Source organism: Paroedura picta, chromosome 3, assembly GCF_049243985.1.
Source record: "Paroedura picta isolate Pp20150507F chromosome 3, Ppicta_v3.0, whole genome shotgun sequence".
NCBI classification, from domain to species: Eukaryota; Metazoa; Chordata; class Lepidosauria; order Squamata; family Gekkonidae; genus Paroedura; species Paroedura picta.
The window spans coordinates 89,960,889-89,969,678 of record NC_135371.1 but is presented as its reverse complement, the minus strand read 5'-3'; positions in this window follow the sequence as shown (position 1 = coordinate 89,969,678).

The following is an 8,790-nucleotide window of genomic DNA, read 5'->3' as shown; positions in this document are numbered from 1 at the left end:
AATCCTACATTCTCCAACCCTAAAGTATGGTGGGTAGAGGATGGAAGATCTGAGCTCATATTTTATGCACTACCATCTCTTGTTCAGTCTGGCTTTGTCTATTTGTGTTATGGCAACTTCAGTGGGATAGGGAAGGCATATAAACAGATTCAGCGTACTGAGAGAAGTATGATAAATTGTTTGTACAAACAATTGTTCTTCACTGCTACCAACTGAGTATAATCCATTGTTTTTGCAACATACCTTACTCCTTAATAGCCCAAGCCTGCTGGTAGATAAACCTAAACACCATGTTTAAAAAGTAATGTTGTGAAGCTGTTGCTTGGAATGCTAAGTATGCCATAAGCTGATGCAAACTTAGACATGCTGAAGATATCTCTTTGGGAAATGCACCTGGACACAAGCAGTCTTGCAACTGCCTAACTGCCTGAGAAACCTTGTAAATATGAGATTATTTAAAATGTATTTTAAATTTCAGACTCAGTCTTGCTTATCTTTGATAGATTTGCTGCATCATGGAGGTTCAAACCTACCTGGACCACACACAGACCAGGAAAAGATGCCAATATGATTATTAAGACTCATCAGAATCTGTCAAATTTCAGCCATAAAGAAATAATTAAGGTTGGTTAGATCATACCTTGAAGGCTTGAGAAGTCGTTTGTTGATAAAAATGTACAATTCAATGCGGTGCTCACAAAACGCTGATTTAACAGTACATAATAGTATTATAGTACTATAGATGAATCTATTGTAACAACTCAATATAATATCTGTATGAAAATATACAATCAAAACTCCATAAAAGCTATCAGATCAACAACTTGATCCAACAAAAAGTATTGAATGTGCTTCCAGTCCCGTCTTCATCTATGACTGTTGTGCAATGTACAGGCTTCATCATCTTCAGTGCATCAAGGACACCCCTTGTCCACTCACACAGAGTGCCTACGACCCTCTACAACTGCTCTTCTTATTTATTTATTATATTTATATAATGCCCTCCTTTGAGGCTCAGGGCAGTTTACATGGAACTGGAATAAAAACAGTACAGCTAACATGATAAATTGAATAGTATGGAAAGAGTCATAACAGGAGAATAGTACCATAATGGAACAAACATAGTGAGAACATCCAATTTTAATGGTAACATACTGATGGACCCATAGGATGGACATGTCAGTGGTGGTTCTCATGGGAGGGTGCTCAGGGGCCAATGGGAAGTGACTGAATTCAGGTTGACCTCAGCCAAAAACCTGGCAGAAGAGCTCCCTTTTGCAGGCCCTACGGAACTGTTTAAGTTCCACTAGGGCTCTGATCTCCTCTGGGAGATCCACCACGTGGGGGCCAAGATGGAGAAAGCTCTGGCCCTGGTTGAGGTCAAGCGAGCTTCCCTGGGGCCAGGAATCACTAGGCATTGGTAGTAGCAGAGTGTAAGGTGATTACCAGAACCTTAAGCCTGATCTGGAATTCACCTGGAAGCCAGTGAAGTTGTTGCACGATGGCTGAATGTAGGACCTCTATGGTGTTGCTTTGAGGATCCTGGCCACAGCATTCTGGACCAGTTACAGTTTCCATATCAAGGTTAAGGGCAGGTCTGTGCAGAGCGATTTACAGAAGTCTAGTCTAGAGGTCACATGGATCACTGTAGCTAGATGTTCTGGGGCCAAGTAGGGAGCTAGTATTTTGGCTTGGTGAAGGTGGTAGAATGCTACTTGGGTAACCTGAGCCTCCATAGATAGGGAGGCATCCAAAACCACACCCAGGTTCATGGCAGAGTGAGCCACTGATAGCTGCACTCCATTCAGATTGGGTAGGCACTCTTCCTCACTTGGGCCCTTCCTACCCAGCCACAGGACCTCCTTCGTTGAGCTTCAGACGACTCTGCTTGAGCCAGCTCTTCACTGCTTCTAGGCAGCTGGCTAATGCTTCTGGAAGAGAGTCAGGGCGGCCATCCATCGGGAGGAAGAGCTGGGTGTCATCAGCATATTGATGACAACCCAGCCCGAACCTGAACACCAGTTGAGCAAGAGGGTGCATAAAGATGTTGAATAGGATTGGAGAGATAACTGCTTCAGGTTATGGTTTATAAATTGGTCAGGATGTCACACTCACCATCCTTCTAGTTGTTGGGTTTTTTAAAAATCTTCATAGGGTGATGACCGTCTTGTACCACCAGTCCTCTCTCTTACTCCCCGAGACATTTACAGACAGTGTGGCCCATCAACCCTCATTCGCACGGAGCTATTGAGGCTGGGGCCCAAACACTGTTCCAGTCACTTGCTGCCAGCCTTTATTCATATACTAGAATATCATAGAATCATAGAATCATAGAGTTGGAAGGGGCCATACAGGCCATCTAGTCCAACCCCCTGCTCAACGCAGGACTAGCCCTAAGCATCCTAAAGCATCCAAGAAAAGTGTGTATCCAACCTTTGCTTGAAGACTTCCAGTGAGGGGGAGCTCACCACCTCCTTAAGCAGCCTATTCCACTGCTGAACTACTCCGACTGTGAAAAACTTTTTCCTGATATCTAGCCTATATCGTTGTACTTGAAGTTTAAACCCATTACTGCGTGTCCTCTCCTCTGCAGCCAGCAGAAACAACATCCTGCCCTCCTCCAAGTGACAACCTTTCAAATACTTAAAGAGGGCTATCATGTCCCCTCTCAACCTCCTTTTCTCCAAGCTGAACATTCCCAAGTCCCTCAACCTATCTTCATAGGGCTTGGTCCCTTGGCCCCAGATCATCTTCGTCGCTCTCCTCTGTACCCTTTCAATTTTATCGACGTCCTTCTTGAAGTAAGGCCTCCAGAACTGCACACAGTACTCCAGGTGTGGTCTGACCAGCGCTGTATACAATGGGACTATGACATCTTGTGATTTTGATGTGATGCCCCTGTTGATACAGCCCAAAATGGCATTTGCCTTTTTTACTGCTGCATCACACTGCCTGCTCATGTTTAGTTTACAGTCCACAAGTACCCCAAGGTCTCGTTCACACACAGTGCTACCTAGAAGCGTATCCCCCATCCAGTAGGCATGCTTTTCATTTTTCTGACCCAGATGCAGAACTTTACACTTATCTTTATTAAATTGCATCTTGTTCTCATTTGCCCATTTTTCCATTGTGTTCAGATCTCGTTGAACTCTGTCTCTATCTTCCGGAGTATTTGCCAGTCCTCCTAATTTGGTGTCATCTGCAAACTTGATGAGTAGTCCCTCCACCCCCTCATCTAGATCATTAATAAATATGTTAAAAAGTACCTGGCCGAGCACCGAGCCCTGAGGTACCCCGCTACTCACCTATATGTGTATAGATCAAAAATTTAAATTGTATGTGTGTGTTTCTTCTCCTTAGATAGGCAGCACGCAGGGTTAATCAAAACAAGAAACTTTTATTTATAAAAACAAAACACTGAGGAAACTAAAGTCTAAGTAACAACATATCATTTTCATTGAATTAAGGTTGTAACTGCAACTGGGACCCTTTACTATTTGCAGCCTGTTCCAAGCAGCTCTTCTATACAGCTCCCCTCAGTCAGGAAAACGGCTTTTCATCTCAGCGCTGCTTTAAACTGTCTACTTGTCTGCTGCTAACCCCTAGCTGTCGTTTTTTTTAATCAGCTGTTTTCAAGTCACCTCCTCTCAAAATTCTGTCTGTTCTCATTGGCTGCTCTTAGACAGAGGTGAAACATAGCTTGTCTGTCACAGCATCTTCCATATCCTTTTCACCAGGAGGAAAAGAAATAATCCCACATGCCTTCTGCTGCAGGAGGAATATGGCACTCAAATAAGAGTTGTAAGTATTGGACCTTCTAAGTTACATCAGAAGGAATAGTTTAAATAAACTGAGACCCAGTTCCTGAGACTCAGATGTTACTCGTTACTACCACACCATCAGGAATCTGGGGTGATCTTTGATGCCTCTCTTCCTTTGGAGGCTCAAATCACAAAGGTAGCTCACAAGACATGTTGCTATCTGCACCAGACAAAGCTACCTGCACCCTACCTGGCTCTGGAATACCTAACTGCAGTTATATATGCAACAATCACCTTCAGCTTGGATTACTGTAACTTGCTCTATATGGGGCTACCCTTGGTCCTGACAGAAAATACAGTGGGTGCATAATAAGGACCTGATGGAGGACAAGTGGGATTTGTACAAGTTCACTCAGCACTTGATCACTGTCAAGTATTAAACCATTTAGTCCACAAACAGATACATATTGATAAAGGCATATTTTATATATATATATATATATATATATATATATATATATATATATATATATATATATATATATATATATCTTTAAACCGCCCGTGGCGCCGCGGGCGCCACGGACTAAATAAATGGTTAAGGGGCCTTGAGGAGGGCTCTGTCCGTGATGAGGAAGGGTCCGAATTGGACCCTTCCTCACGACAGACAATCGGAGGGACCAATCGGCAGGCGCGAAGCGCCTGCCGATTGGTCCCTCCGATTCCCAGCCCCAGCAACTGTGAGCCGCGCGCAGCGCGGCTCGCAGTTGCTCCTGGCCTGACGCGGCGAGAGGCGCGAAGCGCCTCTCGCCGCGTCAGGCCGCCCCCCGAGGGAGCCCCCGGCAGTCGCACGAAGCGGCAGTCGCATTCCCAGCCCCAGCAACTGCGAGCCGCGCGCAGCGCGGCTCGCAGTTGCTCCCGGCCTGACGAGACTCCAGCCGGCGAGAAGCAAGAGAAAAAAAAACCACCCCTGTAGGAGCCTTTCGCAGCTCCAAGCCGGCACGCCCACGAGAGCCAGCAGAAAAACATTAACCCTGTAGGAGCCTTTCGCAGCCCCAAGCCGAGAGCCAGCAGAAAAACATTAACCCTGTAGGAGCCTTTCGCAGCCCCAAGCCGAGAGCCAGCAGAAAAACATTAACCCTGTAGGAGCCTTTCGCAGCCCCAAGCCAAGAGTCAGCAGAAAAAAAAACCCTGTAGGAGCCTTTCGCAGCCCCAAGCCGAGAGCCAGCAGAAAAAAAACCCTGTAGGAGCCTTTCGCAGCCCCAAGCCGAGAGTCAGCAGAAAAAAAAACCCTGTAGGAGCCTTTCGCAGCTCCAAGCCGGCACGCCCACGAGAGCCAGCAGAAAAACATTAACCCTGTAGGAGCCTTTCGCAGCCCCAAGCCGAGAGTCAGCAGAAAAAAAAACCCTGTAGGAGCCTTTCGCAGCCCCAAGCCGAGAGCCAGCAGAAAAAAATACCCTATAGGAGCCTTTCGCAGCTCCAAGCCGAGAGCCAGCAGAAAAAAAACCCTGTAGGAGCCTTTCGCAGCCCCAAGCCGAGAGCCAGCAGAAAAAAAAACCCTGTAGGAGCCTTTCGCAGCCCCAAGCCGAGAGCCAGCAGAAAAAAAAACCCTGTAGCAGCCTTTCGCAGCTCCAAGCCGGCACGCCCACGAGAGCCAGCAGAAAAACATTAACCCTGTAGGAGCCTTTCGCAGCCCCAAGCCGAGAGCCAGCAGAAAAACATTAACCCTGTAGGAGCCTTTCGCAGCCCCAAGCCGAGAGCCAGCAGAAAAAAAACCCTGTAGGAGCCTTTCGCAGCTCCAAGCCGGCACGCCCACGAGAGCCAGCAGAAAAACATTAACCCTGTAGGAGCCTTTCGCAGCCCCAAGCCGAGAGCCAGCAGAAAAACATTAACCCTGTAGGAGCCTTTCGCAGCCCCAAGCCGAGAGCCAGCAGAAAAAAAACCCTGTAGGAGCCTTTCGCAGCTCCAAGCCGGCACACCCACGAGAGCCAGCAGAAAAACATTAACCCTGTAGGAGCCTTTCGCAGCCCCAAGCCGAGAGCCAGCAGAAAAACATTAACCCTGTAGGAGCCTTTCGCAGCCCCAAGCCGAGAGCCAGCAGAAAAAAAAACCCTGTAGGAGCCTTTCGCAGCCCCAAGCCGAGAGCCAGCAGAAAAACATTAACCCTGTAGGAGCCTTTCGCAGCCCCAAGCCGAGAGCCAGCAGAAAAAAAAAACCCTGTAGGAGCCTTTCGCAGCCCCAAGCCGAGAGCCAGCAGAAAAAAAAACCCTGTAGGAGCCTTTCGCAGCCCCAAGCCGAGAGCCAGCAGAAAAAAAAACCCTGTAGGAGCCTTTCGCAGCCCCAAGCCGAGAGCCACCAGAAAAAAAAACCCTGTAGGAGCCTTTCGCAGCCCCAAGCCGAGAGCCAGCAGAAAAAAAAACCCTGTAGGAGCCTTTCGCAGCCCCAAGCCGAGAGCCAGCAGAAAAAAAAATCCTGTAGGAGCCTTTCGCAGCTCCAAGCCGAGAGCCAGCAGAAAAAAAAACCCTGTAGGAGCCTTTCGCAGCCCCAAGCCGGCACGCCCACGAGAGCCAGCAGAAAAACATTAACCCTGTAGGAGCCTTTCGCAGCTCCAAGCCGAGAGCCAGCAGAAAAAAAAACCCTGTAGGAGCCTTTCGCAGCCCCAAGCCGGCACGCCCACGAGAGCCAGCAGAAAAACATTAACCCTGTAGGAGCCTTTCGCAGCTCCAAGCCGAGAGCCAGCAGAAAAAAAACCCTGTAGGAGCCTTTCGCAGCTCCAAGCCGAGAGCCAGCAGAAAAAAAACCCTGTAGGAGCCTTTCGCAGCTCCAAGCCGGCACGCACACGAGAGCCAGCAGAAAAACATTAACCCTGTAGGAGCCTTTCGCAGCCCCAAGCCGAGAGCCAGCAGAAAAACATTAACCCTGTAGGAGCCTTTCACAGCCCCAAGCCGAGAGCCAGCAGAAAAAAAACCCTGTAGGAGCCTTTCGCAGCTCCAAGCCGGCACGCACACGAGAGCCAGCAGAAAAACATTAACCCTGTAGGAGCCTTTCGCAGCCCCAAGCCGAGAGCCAGCAGAAAAACATTAACCCTGTAGGAGCCTTTCGCAGCCCCAAGCCGAGAGCCAGCAGAAAAAAAACCCTGTAGGAGCCTTTCGCAGCCCCAAGCCGAGAGCCAGCAGAAAAACATTAACCCTGTAGGAGCCTTTCGCAGCCCCAAGCCGAGAGCCAGCAGAAAAAAAAACCCTGTAGGAGCCTTTCGCAGCCCCAAGCCGAGAGCCAGCAGAAAAAAAACCCTGTAGGAGCCTTTCGCAGCCCCAAGCCGAGAGCCAGCAGAAAAAAAAATCCTGTAGGAGCCTTTCGCAGCTCCAAGCCGAGAGCCAGCAGAAAAAAAACCCTGTAGGAGCCTTTCGCAGCCCCAAGCCGGCACGCCCACGAGAGCCAGCAGAAAAACATTAACCCTGTAGGAGCCTTTCGCAGCTCCAAGCCGAGAGCCAGCAGAAAAAAAACCCTGTAGGAGCCTTTCGCAGCCCCAAGCCGAGAGCCAGCAGAAAAAAAACCCTGTAGGAGCCTTTCGCAGCCCCAAGCCGGCACGCCCACGAGAGCCAGCAGAAAAACATTAACCCTGTAGGAGCCTTTCGCAGCTCCAAGCCGAGAGCCAGCAGAAAAAAAACCCTGTAGGAGCCTTTCGCAGCCCCAAGCCGAGAGCCAGCAGAAAAAAAAACCCTGTAGGAGCCTTTCGCAGCTCCAAGCCGAGAGCCAGCAGAAAAAAAACCCTGTAGGAGCCTTTCGCCGCTTCAAGCCGGCACCCTGGGAGCCCCGGCAGCCGCCCACAGCACAGCTGCTGGGTGCTCCCTGCCCTCATGGCCCCAGAACACAATGGAGCCGCCGGGAAAGCCGCAGAAGAACAAAAAAATGCAGAGGAGCCGCCACAGCCCAGCGCACCACACCTGGGACTCCCGCCTCCTCTTTCAGGTAGCCTGTCCCTCGCTCTGTCCCTCGCCTGCCGCTCGCTCTGGTCCCCACCTGCTAGCGCCCATTGTCTTCTTCATACAATGGGCTTTTTTACTAGTATATATATAAAATGGTTTGATCTCAAGTTGTCAGAATGCAGATGTCTGTGCCCCAAAGCATGGTGGTGGGAAAAGCTCTCAATACTTATGTATGCAGATGATGCCATGTTATTGTCACAGACCAGAGTAGGTCTATACTGGGTCCTCAAAATATTTAGTAACCATAATCACTAACAATCAATTTTTCAAAAACAAAAATTATGTGTTTCTTCAGTAAGTTTAAAAAATGCACCTGGAAACTTAATGATCATCACATCAAGCAAGTAAAAAACTTTAAATACTTGGGGGTTACTTTTTTCATTTAATGGTAAATCTGCAGCCCATCTTCAATCTGCTGAGAGAAGTGCTAATGCTATCTTAAGATTCTTTAGGAAGGATGGTGCAAGATATATCCCTGCAGCACTCAAACTTTATTCTGCTAAAGTTCTTGCTCAGATGACGTATGGATCACAAATTCTTATCTCCTATAATTACAATGTTTTGGAAGTGATCCAATCTACATTTTTAAGAGTACTGTTTAATGCTGCCCGATGTACTCCAAATGTGATTATGAGACAGGAGGCTGGCCTTCGTTCAGTAGAAAGGGAAATCTGGCAGCATATATTCTACTTCTGGTTAAAAACTCATTTAAAGCCTGCCGGTCTAATTCCTTTTATGTTGGCAGCTGTCCCCTATCCACAATGTCTAGATAAAGTAGCAGGCAAATTAAGATCATTTGGGCTTGATCCCATTCAATTATTAAAAGGAGGCTTAATAAAAGCAAAAAGTTTGATTCTTCAGCGACTTTTGGACATAGAGGTACAGAAGGAAACTTCTTTGTTACCTGCCCCCTCCTTGAGCTTAAAATCATGGACTAATATTGCCATAGCTTCTTATCTGGTAAACATCAATAATTGAAATAATAGATGGGCCTTCTTCAGAGCAAGGTGGACACAGTTCCATCAGCAGTACTATTTGGGCGG